At 35.4% G+C, this 25,085-nt stretch overlaps 2 long non-coding RNA genes across 2 annotated transcripts in view; one reads left to right on the top strand and one right to left on the bottom strand.

The window, feature by feature from the left end:
• Window positions 1-25,085, bottom strand: part of LOC141553307 (uncharacterized) — a 276,064-nt gene that overhangs the window by 162,262 nt on the left and 88,717 nt on the right. The window contains exon 2 of the long non-coding RNA XR_012485390.1: window positions 10,727-10,800. This is a non-coding gene — a long non-coding RNA (uncharacterized LOC141553307). The remainder of the gene's footprint in view (window positions 1-10,726; window positions 10,801-25,085) is intronic.
• LOC141553300 (uncharacterized) overlaps window positions 1-25,085 on the top strand; it is a 90,287-nt gene that overhangs the window by 48,415 nt on the left and 16,787 nt on the right. The window lies entirely within an intron of this gene.

Raw genomic sequence — 25,085 nt, 5'->3', positions numbered from 1 at the left:
CTTCTTTCTCAGTATTTTCTGTTCTGGATTTAGTAAAATGAAAATTCCATATAATATCTGTACAATAATCAATCATTTATATAATTTTCTACCTATAGTATCTTATTTCATCCTCACAATAATCCTATGGGGATAGGCATTGCAAGGATTATCACATCTGTTTTGCAAATAAGGGAACTGAGGCTCAGAGAACTGAAATGCTTGCCCAAGATCATTCATTGTGTCAGAAATGGAATTTGAACTTGTGTCCTCCTTACTTGAAGTTCATTTCTATAGAGAGAAGGAAACAAGAGGAGGGAAGAAGGAATAATGGAAGTAAGGAAAGGAAGTAAAGTAGGAATGAAGGAAAGAAATAGGGAAGACTAAAAGGGAAAAAGAAAAAAAAGAAAATAAAGAAAGGAAGGAGAAAAGGAAAGAAAGCAAGAAAGCAGGAAGGAAGGAAGGAAGGAAGGAAGGAAGGAAGGAAGGAAGGAAGGAAGGAAGGAAGGAAGGAAGGAAGGAAGAATGTATTAAGTACTTACTATGTACCAAGCATTGAACTAAACACAAGGAATAAAAATATAAAAGTTAGGATAGCCTTTGCCCTTAAGGATTTATATTCTAACAAGGGACAGAAGACAAGGTGGTTAAAGAGGGGCATTTTGGTTAAGAAAATTAAAGGGACTGTGAATATAATCATAAAGAAGTAGAAACCAGATGGATGGAGAGGGAGTATTTAAATTTGCTTTAATCTTTCAGGATTGTGTACAAAGCTGTGTGTAAATCTGTACAAATATCTCTGATTCATAGATATCCACTGGGGACCGATTACATATCATACAAACAGCTTCTACTCAGGAAAAGCACATTGCGTTATATTTGTGTCTCATAAAATCCAAAAGAATGATTCAGCTCCACATAATATTTAATGAAAACAGCTACTCATTAGAGAGCAGTTTCTTCCAGGCAACTCAATAACTGGGAGATCCTTTTGCTCTTGTCAGTTGAAACTAACTGTGTTGTTTTTAATGGTAGTCAGAGACTTCCTTTCTTGACAATAATATGATACTTAGGATCTATCTATGGAGTCAAAAGCTACCATCAAATTTTTCTTAAAATTTCAAAATTGAATGTTAATTATGTTAATGAATTTCTCACATATATGAAATCTCTCATTACAGAAACCCTAAACTTACCCTCCATTCCTCAATATGTCTTTATTTCTTCACTCATGTTTTTTCAATTCTTCTTCATTTTCATTAGTTGAGGTGACCCATATCTAAATTAAGATTAATGCATCCAGTTGTGTTCTTGTTTGTATTGTCTCTCTTCTGCTCTCTTTGCCCCCATTTTTCTCTCTCTTTTTCCATGACTCTGTCTCTATCTCTGTCTGTCTGTCTGTGTATGTGTATTTCTTTCTCCACATCTCTTACACTTCCTCCATCTCTTCAGATCTAGCAGCTAATCTACTATATAATTTTCATATAGATAGATGTCTTCCTCAGGTATATACCCAGTTCCAATCTCTCCCCTAAACTTCAGATATGCATCTCCAATTGCCTGTTGTATGTAATTACCTGGACATCTCATTCTAATGGAGGAAACAACAAGCATATAACCAGACACGTACAAGGAAAAGCAATCTCATAAGAAAGGCATGTGAAAGTGGGGTTGGGAATTCAGAAAAGGGACAAGAAGGGCCTCTTGCAGAAGCCAGAATTGCATTTGAGTCTAGTAAGAAATAAAAGAAACTAGGAACTAGAAGCAAGAAGGGAAACTCTTTCAGGGTCCATTCCAAGGGCATGGAATAAAGAAATAGAGAGTCATATGTGAGAAATGCTAAGGAGGACAGTCACCAGATCACAGGGCATATGGAGAGTAGTAAAGTATAAGAAAATTGGGAAAGTAGGAAGGGTCCAGGTTGTGAAGGGTTTTGAAAATCAAACAGAAGATTTTATTTTTGTTCCTGGGGTGATAGGGAGCTACTGAAGTTTATTAAGTAAGGAGTTATTATAGTCAGACTTATGCTTTAGGAAAACCATTATGGCAGCTGGTGGAGGATTCAAAATACCTTTTGCACCTTTTCCTTAATCTGAACTCACATACAAATGTTCTCACCTCTTGAACTTTTGATGTAGCATCTTCTTCCCTCTGAGCCATACTTCATATAAATACTAAAATTAAACTTTCTAATGTACATATATGACCTCATCATTTCCCTAATGACAAAAATGTAATTGATTTCCTATTAGCTATAACCATTCTCCATACCTGGAATGTGTGCTTTCATACCTGGAATACGTGTTTCATATCTGCACCTCTTGGAAGCTTTTGGTCTATTTGAGACTCAGATCTTGTGATCTTTTTCAACTAAAGTATTTTCTGATTCTCCCAGCTATTTGCACCTTTCATCCACAAAGTTTATTATATTTATTTTGTAACTACTTCTATATGCATATGTGACTTTCCACAATAAAATGTAATTCTCTTGAAAGGAGAAACTTTCACTTTGCCATTATATCCCCAGTGCCTGGCACATAACACTTATTTAGTGAATGCTTACTGATTAATTTGCATTGAAGGCCCTTTAGCAGTGTGGTGACAACCTTTCTCTTCAGCCTTATTTCATACTATATCACTTTATATATGAGACTTAAACTGTTCTTTGATTTTTGTTTTACAATGCCCTATCTCTATAGTTGTGCTGACTATTCCCCATAAGAGCAACTTTTATATATATATATATCATCATTATAATAATAAAAATAATAAAAACTAGTGTGTGTAAGTTCAAATCTGGCCTCTGACTCTTAGTATCTGTGTATACCTGGGCAAATCACTTAATTCTGCTTGCTTCAGTTTCCTTATTTGTCAAATGAGCTGGAGAAGGAAATGGCAAACTACTCCAGTGTTTTTGCCAAGGGAAGCCCCAAAAGGATAATAAAGAGTCAGCCATGTGTAATACAACTGAACAACAATCACAATACAATTTATATAGTGTTTTAAGGTTAGGAAAACTCTTTAATTGCGTTAATACACTTAGATCCTCAGAACAACCCTGTGATGTAAGGGCTATTATTACCCCATTTTACAGGTAAGGAAACTGTAATTAAATGACATGTTCAGGACCCACACTTAGTGAGCATCTGATTCAAAATCATATCTTCTTGACTTCTAGTATTACATTCTACTTGTGTCACTTAATTACAACACCATCCTCATAACAACTCCATAAGAAAGGTGGTGAAGTGACTTTCGGCCAAGATGGCGGCGTGGAGGCAGACAGCTGCTTGAGCTCCTCATTTTCTCTCAGAACTTACTTCATGACAAGCCTCTGACTTAATGCTTGACCCAGAAAGAAATCCACAAATAATCACCAAGAGAAGACATCCTTGAAAGTCGCCAGAAAAGGTCTGTGTTTGCTCGGGGGAGGGTCAATCAGACTGGGCACAGACTGAGGGCAGGCAGCCAGAGCAAGACAGGCAGCTCACACAGCTCAGACCGGAGGGGGAGGGGTGTGATCTCTGCCATTTCTGTGAAAGGGCTTTTGCCCCAGTGTGGATGCTCCGTCTTGGCAGCAAGCCAGGAGCAGCAGAGAGGGTGTAAACACTGGAGGTGAAGATTAAAACCCCAGAAAGCCAGCGTCTCTCAGAGCCCGGCCACCCCCAACCCCCACCTGGACTGACTTGGTGCGTTCTCGGAGCCTCAGAGCGCAGACTCAGTACAGTCATTGCTGTTCTGTTAGTGGTTCTCTGCTGCCCTACCCCCAGTCTGTAGAGGAAGCCCATTGATACCATCCAGCCCCATCCCCCGCAAAACAGACCAATTGTTTCTCTTGTCAGTTTGTTTTCTTTGATTCCTACTCTGACAAAATGAACAAAAAATTCAAAAGGGCTCTAACCATTGACAGCTTCTGTGTGGAGAGGGAGCAGACTTCAAATGCTGAGGAGACTAGGAACAGACTGTCCCCAGATGTTTCCCCTGGGAGGGATATAAGCTGCTCCTCAATACAAAAGAACCTCATAGAGGAAATCAAAAAGGCTCTCACAAGAGAGCTGGAAGAGAAATGGGAAAAGGAAAGGGAAACTTGGCAAGAGAGCCTAGAGAAGTCATCCCATGCATTCAAAGAAAGAGTGGATAAAGAAATCAAATCATTGAGAAACAAGATTAGTGAGCTGGAAAAGGTAAACAACTCCAAGGAAAACAGGATTAGTGAGCTGGAAAAGGTAAACAACTCCAAGGAAAACAGGATTAGTGAGCTGGAAAAAGAAATCAGCTCTCTAAAAAATAAAATGGATAAAATGGGAAAAAATTCCATAGAAGATAAAAACTCAATTGGACAATTACAAAGAGATATAAAAAAAGTGAGTGAAGAAAATACATCATTGAAAATTAGACTGGAACAAGTAGAAATGAATGACTCAAGGAGAAACCAAGAGGTAGTCAAGCAAAACCAGAGAAATGAAACAATTGAAAAGAATGTCAAGTACCTTACCAGAAAGACAACAGACCTGGAAAACAGATCCAGGAGAGACAATTTGAGAATAATCGTACTCCCTGAAAAATGGGAGGAAAAAAAGAGCCTGGACACCATTTTCGAGGAAATTATCAAAGAGAACTGCCCAGACATTCTGGAAACAGAGGGTAAAATAGACATTGAAAAAATTCATCGATCACCTACTGAAAGGGACCCTAAAATCAAAACGCCAAGAAATATAGTGGCCAAGTTCAAGAACCATCAGACAAAGGAAAGGATATTGGAAGCTGCTAGAAAAAAGCAATTCAGATATGGAGGATCCACAATAAGGATAACCCAGGATCTAGCAGCGTCCACATTAAAAGAACGCAGGGCCTGGAACATGATATTCCAAAAGGCTAAGGAACTTGGTATGCAGCCAAGAATAACTTACCCAGCAAGAATGAGCATCGTTTTCCAGGGAAGAAGATGGACATTTAACGAAATAAATGAATTCCATCTATTTTTGATGAAAAAACCAGACCTACATAAAAGGTTTGATCTTCAAATACAGAACTCAAGAGATTTCTAAAAAGGTAAAAAGAAATCTTGAGAACTATACTTCTGTCAAAAAAATATATAAAGAACATATGTACAATTTGTCTTAGAAACTAGAGGTGGAAAGGAGATTATATCATAAATAAGTGTAAAGTGGTGGTACTACATCTCATGAAGAGGCAAAGGTAACATATTATATCTGAGAGAAAGAAAGGAGGGAGATTAACATAGCGTGTATCAATAGACATATTCGATTTATGGTGAAACTTCTTCCACTTCATTGAAAAGTGAAAGGGAAGGAGTAAGCTAAGGGGAAGGGAATACAGTAATTTTGAGGAAAAGGGGTAAAATAAGGGGAGGATCTTTAAGGTGGGGGAGGGATCCTAAAAAAGGGAGGGTTGTGAAAAGCAAGTGGTGTTCACCAGTTTAATACTGGATAGGAGGGTAAAAGGGAAGGAAAGGGGAAAAGCATAAGCAGGGGTTAATAGGATGGCAAGCAATATAGAATTAGTCCTTCTAACCATAAATGTGAATGGGGCAAACTGCCTCATAAAGAGGAAGCAGTTAGCAGACTGGATTAAAAGTCAGAATCCTACTATATGTTGTTTACAGGAAAAACACCTGAAACAGGGTGAGACATTCAAACTAAAAGTAAAAGGGTGGAGCAGAATCTATTATGCCTCAGACAAAACCAAAAAAAGCAGGAGTAGCCATCCTCATCTCAGATCAAGCAAAAACAAAAATTGATCTAATTAAAAGAGATAAGGAAGGGCATTATATCCTGCTAAAGGGCAGCATCAATAATGAAGCAGTATCAATATTAAACATATATGCACCAAGTGGTGCAGCATCTAAATTCTTAAAAGAGAAATTAAGAGAGCTGCAAGAGGAAATAGATAGCAAAACTATAATAGCGGGAGATCTCAACCTTGCACTCTCAGAATTAGATAAATCAAACCACAAAATAAATAAGAAAGAAGTCAAAGAGGTAAATAGAATACTAGAAAAGTTTGATATGATAGATCTTTGGCGAAAGCTAAATGGAGACAGACAGGAATATACTTTCTTCTCAGCAGTTCATGGAACCTATACAAAAATTGATCATATACTAGGGCATAAAAACCTCAAAATCAAATGCAGTAAGGCAGAAATAGTAAATGCATCCTTTTCAGACCATAATGCAATCAAAATAACATTTAATAAAAAGCCAGGGGAAAATAGACCAAAAAATAATTGGAAACTAAATAATCTTATACTAAAGAATGATTGGGTAAAACAGCAAATCATAGACACAATTAATAACTTCACCCAAGAAAATGACAATAATGAGACATCATACCAAAATGTGTGGGATACAGCCAAAGCAGTAATAAGGGGAAGTTTTATATCTCTACAGGCCTACTTGCATAAAAGAGAAAGAGAGGGCCAACGAATTGGGCTTACAACTAAAATTGCTAGAAAAGGAACAAATTAAAAACCCCCAGACAAACACAAAACTTGAAATTCAAAAAATAAAAGGTGAGATTAATAAAATTGAAAGTAAAAAAACTATTGAATTAATTAATAAAACTAAGAGTTGGTTTTATGAAAAAACCAACAAAATAGACAAACCCTTAGTAAACCTGATTAAAAAAAGGCATGAGAAAAAGCAAATTGTTAGTCTTGAAAATGAAAAGGGTGAACTCACCACTAATGAAGAGGAAATTAGAACAATAGTTAGGAGCTACTTTGCTCAACTTTATGCCGATAAATTCGATAACTTAAATGAAATGGAAGAATACCTTCAAAAATATAGCTTGCCCAGATTAAGAGAGGAAGAAGTAAGTAGTCTAAATAGTCCCATCTCAGAAAAAGAAATAGACCAAGCTATTAACCAACTTCCTAAGAAAAAGTCCCCAGGACCAGATGGATTTACAGGTGAATTCTACCAAACATTTAAAGAACAACTAACTCCAATGCTATGTAAACTATTTGAAAAAATAGGGATTGAAGGAGTCCTACCAAATTCCTTCTATGACACAGACATGGTACTGATACCTAAACCAGGTAGATTGAAAACTGAGAAAGAAAACTATAGACCAATTTCCTTAATGAATATTGATGCTAAAATCTTAAATAAGATATTAGCAAATAGACTTCAGAAAATCATCCCCAGGATAATACACTATGACCAAGTGGGATTTATACCAGGAATGCAGGGCTGGTTTAATATTAGGAAAACTATTAGTATAATTGACTATATTAATAATCAAATTAATAAAAACCATATGATCATCTCAATAGATGCAGAAAAAGCATTTGATAAAATCCAACATCCATTCCTACTAAAAACGCTTGAGAGTATAGGAATAAATGGACTATTCCTTAAAATAATAAGGAGCATATATTTAAAACCTTCAGTAAACAACATATGTAATGGTGATACCAAAATGTGTGGGATACAGCCAAAGCAGTAATAAGGGGAAGTTTTATATCTCTACAGGCCTACTTGCATAAAATAGAGAAAGAGAGGGCCAACGAATTGGGCTTACAACTAAAATTGCTAGAAAAGGAACAAATTAAAAAGCCCCAGACAAACACAAAACTTGAAATTCAAAAAATAAAAGGTGAAATTAATAAAATTGAAAGTAAAAAAACTATTGAATTAATTAATAAAACTAAGAGTTGGTTTTATGAAAAAACCAACAAAATAGACAGACCCTTAGTAAACCTGATTAAAAAAAGGAAAGAGAAAAAGCAAATTGATAGTCTTGAAAATGAAAAGGGTGAACTCACCACTAATGAAGAGGAAATTAGAACAATAGTTAGGAGCTACTTTGCTCAACTTTATGCCGATAAATTCGATAACTTAAATGAAATGGAAGAATACCTTCAAAAATATAGCTTGCCCAGATTAAGAGAGGAAGAAGTAAGTAGTCTAAATAGTCCCATCTCAGAAAAAGAAATAGACCAAGCTATTAACCAACTTCCTAAGAAAAAGTCCCCAGGACCAGATGGATTTACAGGTGAATTCTACCAAACATTTAAAGAACAACTAACTCCAATGCTATGTAAACTATTTGAAAAAATAGGGATTGAAGGAGTCCTACCAAATTCCTTCTATGACACAGACATGGTACTGATACCTAAACCAGGTAGATTGAAAACTGAGAAAGAAAACTATAGACCAATTTCCTTAATGAATATTGATGCTAAAATCTTAAATAAGATATTAGCAAATAGACTTCAGAAAATCATCCCCAGGATAATACACTATGACCAAGTGGGATTTATACCAGGAATGCAGGGCTGGTTTAATATTAGGAAAACTATTAGTATAATTGACTATATTAATAATCAAATTAATAAAAACCATATGATCATCTCAATAGATGCAGAAAAAGCATTTGATAAAATCCAACATCCATTCCTACTAAAAACGCTTGAGAGTATAGGAATAAATGGACTATTCCTTAAAATAATAAGGAGCATATATTTAAAACCTTCAGTAAACAACATATGTAATGGTGATACCAAAATGTGTGGGATACAGCCAAAGCAGTAATAAGGGGAAGTTTTATATCTCTACAGGCCTACTTGCATAAAATAGAGAAAGAGAGGGCCAACGAATTGGGCTTACAACTAAAATTGCTAGAAAAGGAACAAATTAAAAAGCCCCAGACAAACACAAAACTTGAAATTCAAAAAATAAAAGGTGAAATTAATAAAATTGAAAGTAAAAAAACTATTGAATTAATTAATAAAACTAAGAGTTGGTTTTATGAAAAAACCAACAAAATAGACAGACCCTTAGTAAACCTGATTAAAAAAAGGAAAGAGAAAAAGCAAATTGATAGTCTTGAAAATGAAAAGGGTGAACTCACCACTAATGAAGAGGAAATTAGAACAATAGTTAGGAGCTACTTTGCTCAACTTTATGCTGATAAATTCGATAACTTAAATGAAATGGAAGAATACCTTCAAAAATATAGCTTGCCCAGATTAACAGAGGAAGAAGTAAGTAGTCTAAATAGTCCCATCTCAGAAAAAGAAATAGATCAAGCTATTAACCAACTTCCTAAGAAAAAGTCCCCAGGACCAGATGGATTTACAGGTGAATTCTACCAAACATTTAAAGAACAACTAACTCCAATGCTATGTAAACTATTTGAATAAAAATAGCAATCTAATCTTTGACAAACCCAAAGATCCCAAATTTTGGGATAAGAATTCATTATTTGACAAAAACTGCTGGGAAAACTGGAAATTAGTATGGCAGAAACTAGGCATGGACCCACATTTAACACCACATACTAAGATTAGATCAAAATGGGTCCAAGATTTAGGCATAAAGAACGAAATCATAAATAAATTGGAGGAACATGGGATGGTTTACCTCTCAGACTTGTGGAGGAGGAAGGAGTTTGTGTCCAAGGGAGAACTAGAGACCATTATTGATCACAAAATAGAACATTTTGATTACACCAAAGTAAAAAGTTTCTGCACAAACAAAACTAATGCAAACAAGATTAGAAGGGAAGTAACAAATTGGGAAAGAATTTTTACAGTTAAAGGTTCTGATAAAGGCCTCATCTCCAAAATATACAGAGAATTGACTTTAATTTATAAGAAATCAAGCCATTCTCCAATTGATAAATGGTCAAAGGATATGAACAGACAATTTTCAGATGATGAAATTAAAACTATTTCCACTCATATGAAAGAGTGTTCCAAATCACTATTGATCAGAGAAATGCAAATTAAGACAACTCTGAGATATCATTACACACCTGTCAGATTGGCTAAGATGACAGGAACAAATAACGATGAATGTTGGAGAGGCTGTGGGAAAACTGGGACACTGATGCATTGTTGGTGGAGTTGTGAAAGAATCCAACCATTCTGGAGAGCAATCTGGAATCATGCCCAAAAAGTTATCAAAATGTGCATACCCTTTGACCCAGCCATACTACTACTGGGCTTATACCCCAAGGAACTACTAAAGAAGGGAAAGGGACCTGTATGTGCCAAAATGTTTGTGGCAGCCCTTTTCATAGTGGCTAGAAGCTGGAAGATGAATGGATGTCCATCAATTGGAGAATGGTTGGGTAAACTATGGTATATGAATGTTATGGAATATTATTGTTCTATAAGAAATGACCAACAGGAGAAATACAGAGAGGCTTGGAGACACTTACATCAACTGATGCTGAGTGAAACGAGCAGAACCAGAAGATCATTATACACTTCAACAATGATACTGTACGAGGATGTATGCTGATGGAAGTGGATTTCTTCAACATAGAGAAGAGCTAATCCAATTCCATTTGATTAATGATAGACAGAACCAGCTACATCCAGAAAAGGAACACTGGGAAATGAATGTAAACTGTTATTTTTACCTTCTGAATCCAATTCTTCCTGTGCAACAAAAAATTCGGTTCTACATACATATATTGTATCTAGAATATACTGTAATATATTTAACATATATAAGACTGCTTGCCATCTGGGGGAGGGGGTTGGGGGAGGAAGGGAAAAAATCTGAATAGAAGTAAGTGCAAGGGATAATGTTGTAAAAAATTACCCATGCATATGTACTGTCAAAAAATGTTATAATTATAAAATAAAATAAAAATTAAAAAAAAGAAAGGTGGTGAAGTTTTTTTTTCTTTCTCTTTTTTATTCTTTTTAAAAAATTTTAATAGTATTTTATTTTCCCAAATATATACAAAGATAGTTTTCAGCACTCACCTTTGCAAAACTTTTGTGTTCCAAATTTTTCTCTCTCCTTCCCCTTCCCCAAGACAGCAACATATTTCTGTATTCTTCATGTTGCACAAGAAAAAGAAATGTTGCACAAGAAAAAGAAGAGAGAGAGAGAGAGAGAGAGAGAGAGAGAGAGAGAGAGAGAGAAGAATGAAAAAAACAACCCACAAGCAGACAACCAATAAAAGGTGAAAATACTATGTTTTGATCTCCATTCAGTCTCCATTGTTCTCTATCTGGATAGGAATGGCACTTTCCATTACAAGTCTATTGGAATTGCTGGTGGGGTAGTATTTTTAAGCCCCTTTCCTGAGAAAATGGAACCACAAAGAGGTTAAGCAATAGCTTTCCATTTTCATAAAACATTTTATTGAGGTACCTCCTCATTGTACATTGAATCATACATGATTATTAGTTCTATAAGGGGAAAATCTATCAACTTGTCATCTTCATAGCCCTACTATTTAGCAGTACCTATTACACTGTAAATGTCTGATATTTTTTTTTAATTTGAACTGAACCGAAAATATATGCAACAATTTTGTCTCGGGAATTAAAACTTCCACAACTTTCCAGAGATTTTTACAATGTTCCTTCAACTTAGCAGTCAAACCAAGATCTCAGTTTGTAAACATAATAAATTTTATTACAGGGCATTAGCTTCAAAAGGTATTATGATACATCTAGCCCATTGTTACTTAATAGAAAACATGTGTTTTGGGGGAAGTTAGGAAAGTAAGTCAAAAGCTAAGCACTTGATCTAACTTTGTATATTTAGTAAATGAAATGAATGAATGAATGAAAATGAACTTATTAAATGCTTGCTATGTATCTGACACTAAGCTAAGCACTGTGGACATAGATATAAGTAAGCAATATAGTGGCTACCCTTAAGGAACATACATTCTAATAGTAGTAATCAAAACATATAGCGAATGGTGGCCCAAATATACTTGGTTGACATGTCATTTCCAGAAATTATAATATCATTGATAATGTTCATTGTTGTTCTTCAGTCATTTTTCAGACATGCCTGATTCTTCATGAGCTCATTTGGATTTTTCTTGGCAAAGATGCTAGAAGGTTTGCCATTTCCTTCTCTAGCTTATTTGAGAGATGAGGAGACTTAGGCAAATAATATTAAGTGACTGCTCTAGGGTCACACAGCTAGAGTCTGAGGATAGCTTTGAACTCAAGAAGATGAGTTTTCTTACTCTAAGCCTATCACTCTATCCACTATGTCACCTAGTTGCCCTATAGATATATTCATTTGACTTTGAAACTCAGAGCTAAGAATAAAAAGCGAAGTGGGGAAAGGTTACACAAGAGGCCCGGGATCTCACCAGACAAGGTAAAAGCCTCATGATCAGAAGCCAGTATCTGAAGGGTGGGAGTCGGAGTTACCTATCTGAGGACTGAGGATGGTGAAAGAGAGAGACAGAAACAGGAACAGAGACAGGTAGAGTGAGATATCGAGAGACAGAGACAAAGAGACAGATACAGAGAGAGACTGAAGCATGGGTGATTTTGCATAAAGATGTCCGAGAAAAGAACCCAGAAATTTTACTCCAAGTCTGTGGCTTTAACTATGAGCCGCTCAGTAGTGTATTCACTACTTGGAAAATAATTTAGCATTTAAGGCCACAAATAATCTGGCTAGAATCAACCTTGTCAGTTTCAATTTACATTACTTATTCCCCTATATATATATATATATATATATATATATATATATATATATATATATATATATATATATATATATATATATATACACACACACACACACACACACACTCTATATTCTAGACAAACTAAATTATCTGATAGTTATCTAATTTGATCTTCCATCTCCCTCCTTCAAGCATCTATAGGAGTCAAAGTGGTCATGGCTGCAATGCACTCCCTTTTTAATCTCCATCTCACAGAAAATTTCACTTTTATTAAGGGGCAATTCAGATGCCATCTCCTCTACAAAATTTTCCTTGATTCCCCACTCCTCCAGTTGATAATGTGTTAATGTTTCCTGAAATAACTTGTGTTTTTATTTTTCTGTGCCAATGTTGTATCCTCCCAGTAGAATATAAAATTCTTGATGTTTTACATGGCTTAATTTTTTTTCTTTGTCTTCACAGCACCTGTTGTACAACCTGATACTTTGTATTTGTTTAATAAATGCTTAGTGACTTAGATTGAATTCTGTAGCTCCTTAAACTTGGATACATTGGTCATTAAATGTTTATAAAAACATAATAGTTTTCCTACTCTAGGAACACATTACTTGGGTTCAATATGGGGGAAAATGTGACATATGTCTTCATCCAGTGACTACTGAAAAAGAAGGAAAAATAAAGCAAATTGCAAAGTATTAAGCAGGGAAAAAAACATAAAAGGGAAAAAAGAATGTGAGAAGATCATTATTACCCCCCCTCTACCTCTATAGGCAAACAAATACAATTTCCCACAGATTCACAAGGAATTTTTTTTTGAAAAATCCATGCCCTGGGAAGGGTTCATTAACATCTACATTGAAAGAAACCTCTTTTGCATAAGATCTCATGGCCATGTCTCCCAGTTGTATCTTAAGACTGGTGTCAATGTCACCTCCCACATGGTTTGGAGGTTTCCTTGATGCTGCTACAAGATCTGAGCATGAGCAAGATCTTACTTGTTTATGCATGTGGTTTATAGGTTCTCTGATCTACTTATCAGTTACAAAACAAAAAAAATGATAACATTTACAATGTACTTATGAGGATCAAATAATTCAGTCACTAATATTAATAATGATAATAGCTAAAATTTATATAACACTCTATGTCAGGTGCTATGCTATGTACTATACAATTATTAACTCATCTGATAAATGTGAGCTGCTGTCATTTTAGGAAATAATAATATAAATATTATTAATATTATTTTAATTATATTATTTATTATATTATATATTATATTAATTATATTTAATATATTATTATATTATATATTATATTAATTATATTTAATTAATATTATTAATATAAATAATAATATAAATAATATAAAGTAAGAATGATTATAACAACCAAAATATTACTCCTAATAATAATTTGTTTAATCCTTTTTTCAGTCATTTCTGATTTTTTATGACCCTCTTTGGAGTTTTCTTTGCAAAGATATTAAGTTAGTTTGTCATTTCCTTCTCCATCCCATTTTACAGATGAGAAAAGTGACTTGCTCAAGGTCACACAGCTAGTAAGTATCTGAGGCTGGATTTGAACTCAGGATGATGTGTCATCCTGACCCCAAGTCTAGTCTGCATAGTTACTTTTTACAGAGTACTTTAAGGTTTGCAATGTGCTTTACAAATATGACTTCATTTAAGTCTCTTGAGAACATTGGGAGGAAGGTGCTACCCCTGTTTTACAGATGTAGAAACTATGTTATGGAAATCTATATAACTTGCCCAGAGTCACAAAACCAATAAAGGTCTGAGATGGGATTTGAACTCAGGACTTCTTCAGTCCAAGTCAAGCATGAGGTTTTTTCCTTCATATAAGTCAGTTATCTTCATATATAGTACAAATGACCCAAGTTACTGACATGAAAATATATTTGTGAATGCCTATAAGAATCATTGTGCATTGGCTCATAATTCAATACAAATTATATCTACTATAACCAACACTGGTAAATACTCACAATATAGTTAGAAGAGGCAGAAAGTGCTAACAACTCAGGAATCAGGAAAGACTTCTTATTAGATGATAACATAGGCTAAGCCTTGAAAGCAGCTAAGAATTCTAAGAAACAGACAGGCTTAAAGTAGAAGAACATTCCAAACATAAGAGATTGCCTGTACAAAGCCCAAGGTGGGAGAGGAAATACAGAGTTTGAGGATAAGTCTAAGAAAGTAATCTGGAACAAAGGTTTGCAAAAGACCTTTATATGGATCACTACCACTTAGCTCCCATTATGAGAAAAAAAATGATTCAGAATGTATATCTTGTTAATTCTTAGTCATTAGGATCATTTTCTGCCGAAAGAAGCATCATGTTATTAAAATTAAATAGAAGTAGTATTTTCACTTAGCCCCTTCATTTAAAGACATTTTATAGATATTTATTTTTCATTTGAGATACATGTAAGGTATTATTAGAGAAAACAAGTACCCCAAAGGAATAAGAAAATAAGTTTAAATAAAATGGGGGTCATCCAAGTTCTTTTCTCAAAAATTCAAACCAGCCTTTTCTTTTTGGCAGCTGGAGGTAGCTTATACTGAGCCCCTTATTGCTAGCTTCCATCTTGGGATTCCTGTACTCCTGAAGAGTTGCATGTAAAAACAGAATTAGTCCAAGGAGGAATGATTTCCTCTGGCTATGCACATTGAAAAAAGCCTACCCTGAGCTTTTGGATGCTGCTGCTGACTTCTAGGTTGGTCTGTTAGACATCCAAGCTTAAGACAGAGAATTCTCCAGGAAGAATGAGGTCATAACCACTAAACAGATTTCACAAAGATATGCAATCCAATTTTGCAGATACTTGAAAGACTACATAGGTTCTAAGTAGCTGAACTTGTTGCCACTGGGATCCAAACATTCAAAGGTCATCTTCCAGAAACATCTATACAACTTTTGCTTCCACATCCAGTTACACAAAGAGCAAATGCCTGCTTTTATAAGGAATTTGGTTTTAATACCAAGTAATATACAAGTGGCCATATTTGTTGTAGTTGTTCAGTTGTTTTCACTTATGTCTGCCTCTCTGTGATCCCATTAGTTTTTTTTTTTTTTTCCTTAATAGACTGGAAAAGTTTACCATTGTCTTTTCCAGCTCATTTCACAGATGAGGAAACTAAAGGAAACAGGGTTAAGTGATTTGTTCAGAAGCACATAGTTAATAAGTTGTTTCAGGTCAGATTTGATTTTAGGAAGATGGGTTTTCCTGACTCTTGGACCTGCTTTCTATCTATTGTGCCATCACCAGTATCTACTACTCGCCATCACTAATGGGAATACTGTTGATGGAACAAAATTGAGTTATGAAACACCTTAGCTGGAAAATAGTTAAAGATCATTAAGGAGAAGTACAGTGAATTGGCCTCTTTAGCTTAAAGAATTACCCTCAATGCTTTGTTCTGGTCTACTTGGGAAATTAAAATGAAAGGGAGTTGTTCATTGAGTGGAAGAGACCATGTACATCTGCTGTGTATCCTATATAATCAAGGAAAATTTCACAAGTCCATGTCTCTGAAGTGCTTATTTTTCCTTAAGAAATGTAGGAATCAACATTTAGCATATAATCTGGCAGGAATGGCTTGCCAGGATGAGATGGAATATTAATCAACCTCTAGTCTGTCCTAACAGTAGTTCATTGTCTTGACATGAAAACATTTGTTTAAATATTAAACAGTGGAATCTCTCCTGGTCATTAAGCCAATAACAAAAGCAGGATGGAAACGGGTTAATAATCTTTGCCTCTGGCCAACTGAACAGTCGGAATGCCATCAGTCTTTGGCGGTATGTTACCCACCAGAAGGAAACCTTGCGTATCTGAGCTTGTCCAGTCCAGACTCCATTCCTACACACTGAATGGCTCTCAACAAGATACGTGCTTCCCATCTCATAAACTATGTGGACAGTGAGCAAAAGTTTCAATTTTCCTTTAGTTTCGTTTATGCATCCACAAGACTCTACATTCTTCACTGTGTCTTTGACACGTAGAGCTTCTAGCCAAGGAAAGACACATTCAATTGAGTCCATTTTTAATTTGAATGCTAAACAAAAACATGACACTTATTTGGCTCTTTCTCCTATTTAAATCAGTTCAAGACAGATATGACTAAATAGTTACATGACACATGATGTCCTTGATGCCCTTGGGAAATCCAAAGAATTAGAAAGGACCACCCTGGCCTCAAGGACTTTATAGTCAAGATACCTGAGGACAAGATGCCATGGAGACTACAAAACATGACTGTTTTGAACACTGGTAGGGTAACTCTTCAAATATTCTATTATTAAATTTTGCCACTAGAGCATGGTATGCTGATCTCTCTACCTCCCAGGATACTATGGTAGCATTCCAAATCATGGTCATTCTGTGTTGTGGTATTAGTTACAAGCAACAAACTCCTATTTCCATTGCCCAAACCCTCATCCTATTCTATTCAGATCTATCTCCAGACCCACTGTAATCTGATTTGCCCATCTCCTCACCTCTTTTACAGAGTTCTTGCCTATTCCCACCCTCTTCTCAGTAAACTTCCTTGTAACATCATATTTCCAACCAACACTAGCTCCACCTTTTCTGATGAACAGAGACTAATTCTCTTTTGAGCCCACCACATTCCTTGTTGGCTTCTCCATGGGTGGCCACTCCTACCTTGGCTTATTCTGCCTGCATTCCACGGCCATCTCAAGAGTATGCCTGGACCTTCCCTACTTTATCTCTTTGAAGTCCATGATTGTTGTCATTTATTGAGCTCCAAGTCACTCTCCCGACTTTCACAATGACTTTAGGACTTGTCTCGCAGCATTCCTCTCTACTCCATTTGTCTATGAAGTCACCACTCACAAAAACTCCTTTGTTCCAAAGCTTGGGATTTTATCTTGGAGCCTTTGCTCTCCATTATCTTTCATATCAAATCAGTTATCACATTCTGTTGATTCCATCTTGTTGACATCTCTCACATGGGTTTCCCTTCTCAATTTCTACTGTCACCACTTTAGTATTACCACCCACTTGGATTATCGCTTTCAAAAGTTGTACAACCTGGCTCAGAGAATCACTGTAAAGATCAGATGAGATAACGTGTGAACAGAAAGCATATCTCCATTTGCAAGGGTGGGGGAATATAAAAAGAACAAAAAAAAAAAACTATTATAGAACTGTCCAGTTTTTGGACAGTTAAAAAAGTAACTTCAATGAAGAGTAAATTCCTTTTTATGGGAGATTTCAAAAGACAGGTGGAGGATCATTTCTTAAGAAACTGAAGCCTGTGAAAGTTCTGGTGAAACAGAACTGACAATAATAATAGCTTACATTTTGTAAAGAACTGTACAGTTTACCAAGTTCTTTATATGTATAATCTCATTTGATTTTTTTATTTAACAAATCAATAAATAAGTATTTATTAGGTGTTGTTTTTCTAAGATAGGTAGATATATGAGATCCCATAAGGAAAAGACTGAGAGGGATTAACTTATTTTCCCATTGCTATACCAGGAGAAAATATCAGTTGGGATAATCTAGCTATCCTGGAACTCATGGTCTAGTAGTTAATCACTTTGAGATTACATGAGCCTAACCATCAAGTACCACATAAGTTCTAAAATAATAAGTAACATTCATATAGTTGATAAAGCATTGTACACATACAATGTCATTTGGTCTTTTTTTTTTTTTTTTTTTTTTTTTTGGTGATTAAGTGACTTCTCCACAGTTACTAGTATTAAGTGTCTATAGTCATCTGAACTCAGATTCTCCTGACTCCAGGGCCAGTGTTCTATCAACTATACTACCTAGCTGCTCCCATTTGATCTTTAAAATAATCTTGTGAGACGTGTACTACTATTCTTACTATTTCTCAGCTGAGGAAACTGAAGAGGTGATGAAAAGACTTGCTTAGGATCACACAGCTAAGGAAATGTCTAAGGTGAGATTCAAACCAGTCTATCTTGTCTATGAGCCCAGAAATCTATTTGCTGAACTACCAACCTGCCTTTATATACATGACTTGTTATAGTCATGACTAGTCAAATGAAGTACTAAGAAGCAAAGTTTTATGAGCTCTCAGATCTATGGCCTCAAAAACATTCTTTTTGAAGTAGCCTGATTTTCTTAAAGTTGGCACTATTTATTTGTTTATTTGTTTATTATTTTATTTATTTATTTTTGCTGAGGCATTTGGGGTTAAGTGACTTGCCCAGGGTCACATAGCTAGGAAGTGTTAAGTATATGAGGTCACATTTGAACTCAGGTCCTCCTGACTTCAGGGCTGGTCCTCTATCCACTGTACCACCTAGCTGCTCCTTGTTGGGACCTAAAATTAGTTTAAAAATTTTTTAATTTAAATTAATTTAATTTAAATTAATTAATTTAGTTAATTAAAATTTAAATTAAAATTTTATTTTTAAAACCACCATTATTTCCCTAATCTAAAACACTGCCTTGCCTTCTTGATGCTGTTTGTAATGCCATAAAAAGATGGAATAAGAGAGACACAGAAAATAGTAAATACCAAATATATGCAAGGTATTGTTTTAGATTAGGTAGATAATGGTAGTTTTAAAAAAATATTTTTAAAATTTCATTTTAATGTGACAACATACAATAAGAATATTAAAATATCACTTAGTTCATTTATTATTAATAGTAAGGAATATTAGAATCGACTACTGAAATTAACCAGTTTTGTTACCTTTCTATATTGATTTTATTTACATTGGTTTTTAAACATTTTAATAAGAGCTTTTTATTTTCCAAATACATGCAAAGATAGTTTTCAACAGTTACCCTTGCAAAATTTTATGTTCCAGATTTTTCTCCCTTCCCCCCCACATTCTCCCCTAAACATCAAGTAATGCAATATATGTTAAACAAGTGCAGTTCTTCTAAATATATTTCCAAATTTATTATCCTGCATAAGAATAATCAGATATAAAAGGAAAAAATGAGAAAAAAGCAAGTAAACAGCAACAAAAAAGGTGAAAACACTATGTTGTAATCTACATTCATTCCCCATAGTCCTCTTTCTGGTTGCAGATCATTGTTGAAAAGAGCCATGTCCATCACAATTGATTATCACATAATCTTGTTGCTGTGTACAATGTCCTCTTGATTCTACTCACTTCACTTAGCATGTAAGTCTCTTCAGGCCTTTCTGAAACTATCCTGCTGATCATTTCTTATAGGGCAATAATATTCCATTACATTCATAAGCCATAATTTATTAAGCGATTCCCCAACTGATGGACATCCATTCAGTTTACAATTCTTTGTTACTGCAAAAAGGGCTGCTACTGACATTTTTATGACTTTACTTACATTGTAATAATTATTGTATGTATTATTATTTTGGATTTACTTTCTTCACACTGCATCAATTCCTACAAATTTATGTTTCTTTGAATCCTTCATATTTGCCATTTCTTATAGCAGAGTAATATTCCATTGCTTTTTAATACCTTGATTTATTCAGTAATTTCCTGTACTGTGCTGTTGTCTCCAGAAGCTGCCGATCGCTCTCCGGGAGGAGATCTGCTGTGTCAACTCAAATCTCTCAGACAGATTCTTCTTCCTATAGAGAGCCCTTGTCTCCAGACAATTGCCGCCAACTCTGGTCCAGAGTAGATAGTTTTCCTCTGGAGAGCTGCCTCAAGTCTGGCCCAGACAAGAGACACTCTCTCTCTCTCTCTCTCTGTCTCTCTCTCTCTCTCTCTCTCTCTCTCTCTCTCTCTCTCTCTCTCTCTCTCTCTCTCTCTCTCTCTCTCTCTTATCCTCCCAGAGAATGGGCGTGGGATAATGCAAGGGCTTCTGGGAAAAATTACTTCGACCAATGAACTTGCTCCTCCCCAGGAGTTCGAAGGGGTTAAACTCCCAGTAAAGGTCAGAACTAGAGAATTGTTAAGTACCAATTTAGCACTTAGTAAGAACCTAATATCTCATTATCTCATTAGCACTTGGTAAGAACCTAACATCTCCCCCTTTCTTTTGATTTAGAATATAGGGTGGTCATGACCTTGAAACATAAATCCATCAATATGGGAGGCATTACACATAATTATATAGATTACATAATCTGAATCGGAGGTTTTTCCACTGGAATCAGGATCGTGTCTGTCCCTGTTCGGGCACCAAATTGCGATGGTCCAGGCTAGCTCCTCTGAAGGGCTCAGAATAAGCCCTTGTCAGGATAAGCAAAAGTCTTTGCCCCATGTTGTGGACGCCAATTTGTAATGTTCTTGAATTGTAAGGGTCCAGTCGTCTGCTCAATTATAATCCTTCTCTGGGAGGAGATCTGTAAAATCTTTTCCTCTGTGCGCAGGTTTCTTGGGAGCTCTGAATCTCTTCCAGCTCTTATCCTTCCCCAAATCAGACTGGTCTCCTTATCCCAGAGTAGATTCTTTCAGGCCCAATGCTGCCCTTCTTTTATCCTCCCAGAGAATAGACATGTGAGAACTCAACGGGGCGTGGGGAAATACTTCCACCAATGAACTTGCTCCTCTTAGAATTCCTAAGGTGTAAACTCCCTTTCAAGGCCCGAACCAAAGGTCTGAGCCAGAGAACTGTTAAGTCAACCTGAATTCTCACGTTGTAATTGTCCAGACAACCTGAATTCTCACCTTGTCACTGTCCAGACAACCTGAGTTCTCACCTTGTCACTGTCCAGACAACCTGAGTTCTCACCTTGTAATCCTAACAATTTCCCAATTGTTGGGTATATGTTTTATCTCTAGTTATTTGTTATCATAATTCATTCTTCTATGAATAATTTTTGCATGCATTTTCTTGTTGCCAATAATCTCCTTGAAAGACTATCTCAGTAGCAGAATCTTTGAGTCAAAAGATATAAATAATTTAACAATACTGATTGCATAATTCATTTTTTTACCAGAACAGTTCAGATGGTTCATAGCTTCACCATCAGTGGATCACCATGTCTGTTTTTTCACAACCTAATTATCTTTTAACATTTGGGTCTTGATCTATAAAAGTTGTTTTAATTTGCTTTTCTGTAATTATTGTTTTTCAGGAGTTTGGCTAAAAGGGCTTCTATCACTAAGCTGCCAGATATTCAAATGCTCTAATTCCAAGCTTTTTGCTTAGCAAGAGTGGGGGAACAAGGTGACAGATCCTGGTCATGCTATGTAAACTTCATGAGGCATGACTATGTTTCCTCAACCAATAGAATATACTTCTTCTACATCTTTTTACCCAATGCCTTTCAAAAACTTTTCCCATAACTAGTTAAAATACTTTTGATCAAGTGATTGATTGCATCATTGGGGATGTCTAGACCTTGTTCACACCAAGTGATTCAATTGAGAAATTCAAGCTTTCTGTAATTATTGAAGAAGTAGTATAAAACACCCTTTTTACAGTCCTCCCTCTCTACTCCAGTTTAATATTAGATGTTATTAACAAATCTACTTCTAGTAGAAGTATTTGGCTAAATCCATAGAACCAAATCTTGAATAAGGGAGACCTTTCACAATTTTTTTGCAATTCTTCCCCAGTTTTCTTCTAAAAAGTCTTGAAAAATATCTGTGTGAGCAGTTTGTAATCAAATCCTGTAATTAACATTCTTCCCTCTCCAGAAAGATATAAAAGTCTAACTGGGAAGGTGTAGGAACTTACATTTAATGGAGAGGGGGTGTTAAAAAGAACATGGAGTTGAAATTTGAAGAGTCAGAAGCACAGCCTGGAGAGTTATGAATTATGGCTAGTCTGGCTCTATCACCAAAATAGAAGATCCCAGAAGCTCATCTGTGAGATAAAAGGGCCACTGGAGGGATGGTGCAGAGTAAGAAAGCATCTGAATCATGAAAGCAGTATAGAGAGTCAGAAGCATGGCCAGGAGGGAAATAAAGAATGAAGCAAAGGCACACATTTGCTTCTCCTTTAGTTACATTCATAGCCTCAGTTTATTTTTTCCTTATTTTATCAATAGCACACCTAACAAAAAATAGGTGAGAAAGTGAGTATCCTTGCTTTACTCCTGATCCTATTACAAATGGTTCCAATTTTTGTCCTTTATTTTTAAAAGTCTGTTAGTAAGTTTATATAGATACTCTTGATCATATTATGAAAGGTTTCTTTGTTTGTGATGTACACACGCATATACATAACTATGTGTATATATATACACGCATAAATGTATGATATATTATTATATAAATATATACAAATGTATTTAGTGAAAGCTTTTTTCATATGTTGATATACTGTTATTTTTACTATTTTCTTTGGATAATATTCATTAAGTTTATCATTTTTCTAATGCTGAGCCATTCTTGAATTCCTGGTATAATCTGTTTATAGTAAAATAATTTTAATATCTTGTTGAAAATTCTTTATTATTATCTTATATATAATCTTATTGCATTCCTACTTTTTAGTGACATTGGAAACTTTTTTCTTTATATCTATTTGATTTTAATTAAATAGACAAATAAAACTGCTTTCCCAAAAGTTACATCCTTATGGGGAAATCCAATAGCCTTTTTCTCAGTCCTCATGCTTGTAGAGCTCTTACAACATCTAAAACTGCTGACTACTTTGTCTTTCTTGATACTTTTTCTTTACTTCTCCTAAGAGACACTCATTCAAAGGGATTTTAAGGGTTATCTAGTTTATCTGCATACTCATTGCATATCTGAGGGAAATGAATCTTAAAAATATTAAGGACTTTACCCAGATTAGTATAAAAAGTTACATAGTAGAGAAAAGATTTAAACTCAAATCATCTGATATCCTAAATCCAGCATTCTTTCCCCCACACCATGCTGGTTTCCATTTCTCTATCAAGATGGAAGCCAAACTCCATACAGAGTAATTCCATTTGGCTATTCTACCAGCACCTCAAACTCAAAGTGTAAAACATTTACTTAAGATCTATCCTCTAAAATCTGGTCTTCCTTCTGCCTTTTCTATTTCTATCATTGTTTCCCTTATTCATCAGGTATGAATGTTGACTCTTTCCTCTCCCTTATCTCCAACAGCCAATCAATCACCAAATAGTTTAGGTTTCATCTCTATTATTATTATTATTATTATTGCCACTCTAGTATTACATCCAGTACCCAGCTTAGTAGAGTGCTTGGCACATAGCATAGATACTTAATAAATGTTTTTGTTTGATTGATTGACAGTATCAGTCTCATCATCACTTATCCTTGTACTATTGACCTCATTAGTACCTATTTCTCTATTACTACAATAACTATCTAAGCACTTTTAACACCTCCACTCTCTCCTCCTCCAAGCTATCCTTTGAACCTTTGCCAAACATTAATTGTTCATTTGTATGGATGTGTTTGTCACTCCTCTGCACAAAATTGCCCAATGGATCTTTGTAATACTTAATATTGAATAAAGTCCAAACAAGTTCACCATTTCAAGTCTTTTACCTTGTTTTTCCAGTCTTACCTTGATTCTCCTCCATACACTCCAAGCATCATTCTAAAACCTGTCTCTGTGCCTTTCTTTTGTTCATAATGTTACCTATACCTAGAGTAATTCACTTTCCCTACCTTCCTCCATCCCTCCCCTATTCAAGACTGAATGATAGAATAAAAGAAAAAGCATTTATTAAGCATTAAGCATATGCTAATCATTATGTCAAGGGCTTGAGGAGAAATAAACTTGGCCATGCTCTCAAAGAGCTTATATTCTAATAGGAAATATATCGCACATTACAAGATAACTTATTTACAAGCCCAATTGAGAGATTCTATGATCTTTGGGGAATAGTGACAGAGATGACACGTTCATCATATGTTTGTTTGGCCATTCTATTCCAGATTTTTGTGATGGGGCAGTTGTTAATTGTTGTTGCTTTTGTAGGTTGTCCTTCATTCTTGGGGAGGATCATGATATCAGGGAGGTGATTCCATGAATTCAAGTGAATAGGATTTAAATGAAGGAGTGTGCAAGGTCACCTGCCTCACTTTTCCTTCCAGAGCCATCTGGGTCCAGTGGCCAGACAGATATAAATCAGGAGAACTGGAAATGGCCCTGATTGCAGTGAGAAAAATTGGCCTTTTTAAGCTAAGGTTTTCAACAGATCTCAGCATGTTCTTATTCAAAGAAGGCCAGTGAGGTAACCTATTGTAAGACCATTGATTTGGAGATGGTTTTAGTTAGAGGTTATAGTTTAACTCTTTCATTTTTATAAATGAGGAAACTGGGGCCCACACAGAATCATTACATACCTAGTAAATATTAAGGATGGGTGTTGAGCCTAGCTCCTCTGATTCTAGAGTCAACAATCTTTTGTCTTCAGAAGAGGCATCAGTTAAATTTTCCCATGAGGTATTCAGGTGTCAGTGTTTCTTTTCTGGAAATAGCCTTTTTTGTTTGTTTGTTTTTGTTTTTGTTAAGGATCCCTTTTCTGAAAGATGATCTCATCAGCAAATTTTCTACTTATGTGAGAACATTTTGTAGAACTATCCCCAGAATTTCACAGAGAAAGTTCATGGCTAGGGTAGAGAGTGAAATAAGACCAATAAAATCCATTCTTAAAATGACCCTATATAATAGTTAAATGTTTTCATGGAAACAACTCCCATGGTGACTCTTAGGAGTGACTTCCTTCCTCTGTATGCAAGTAGACATTGGATGGCAGTTTAGGTAGTTGGAC

Source organism: Sminthopsis crassicaudata, chromosome 1, assembly GCF_048593235.1.
Source record: "Sminthopsis crassicaudata isolate SCR6 chromosome 1, ASM4859323v1, whole genome shotgun sequence".
Lineage (NCBI taxonomy): Eukaryota > Metazoa > Chordata > Mammalia > Dasyuromorphia > Dasyuridae > Sminthopsis > Sminthopsis crassicaudata.
This window is presented reverse-complemented; position numbering and strand designations above follow the sequence as displayed.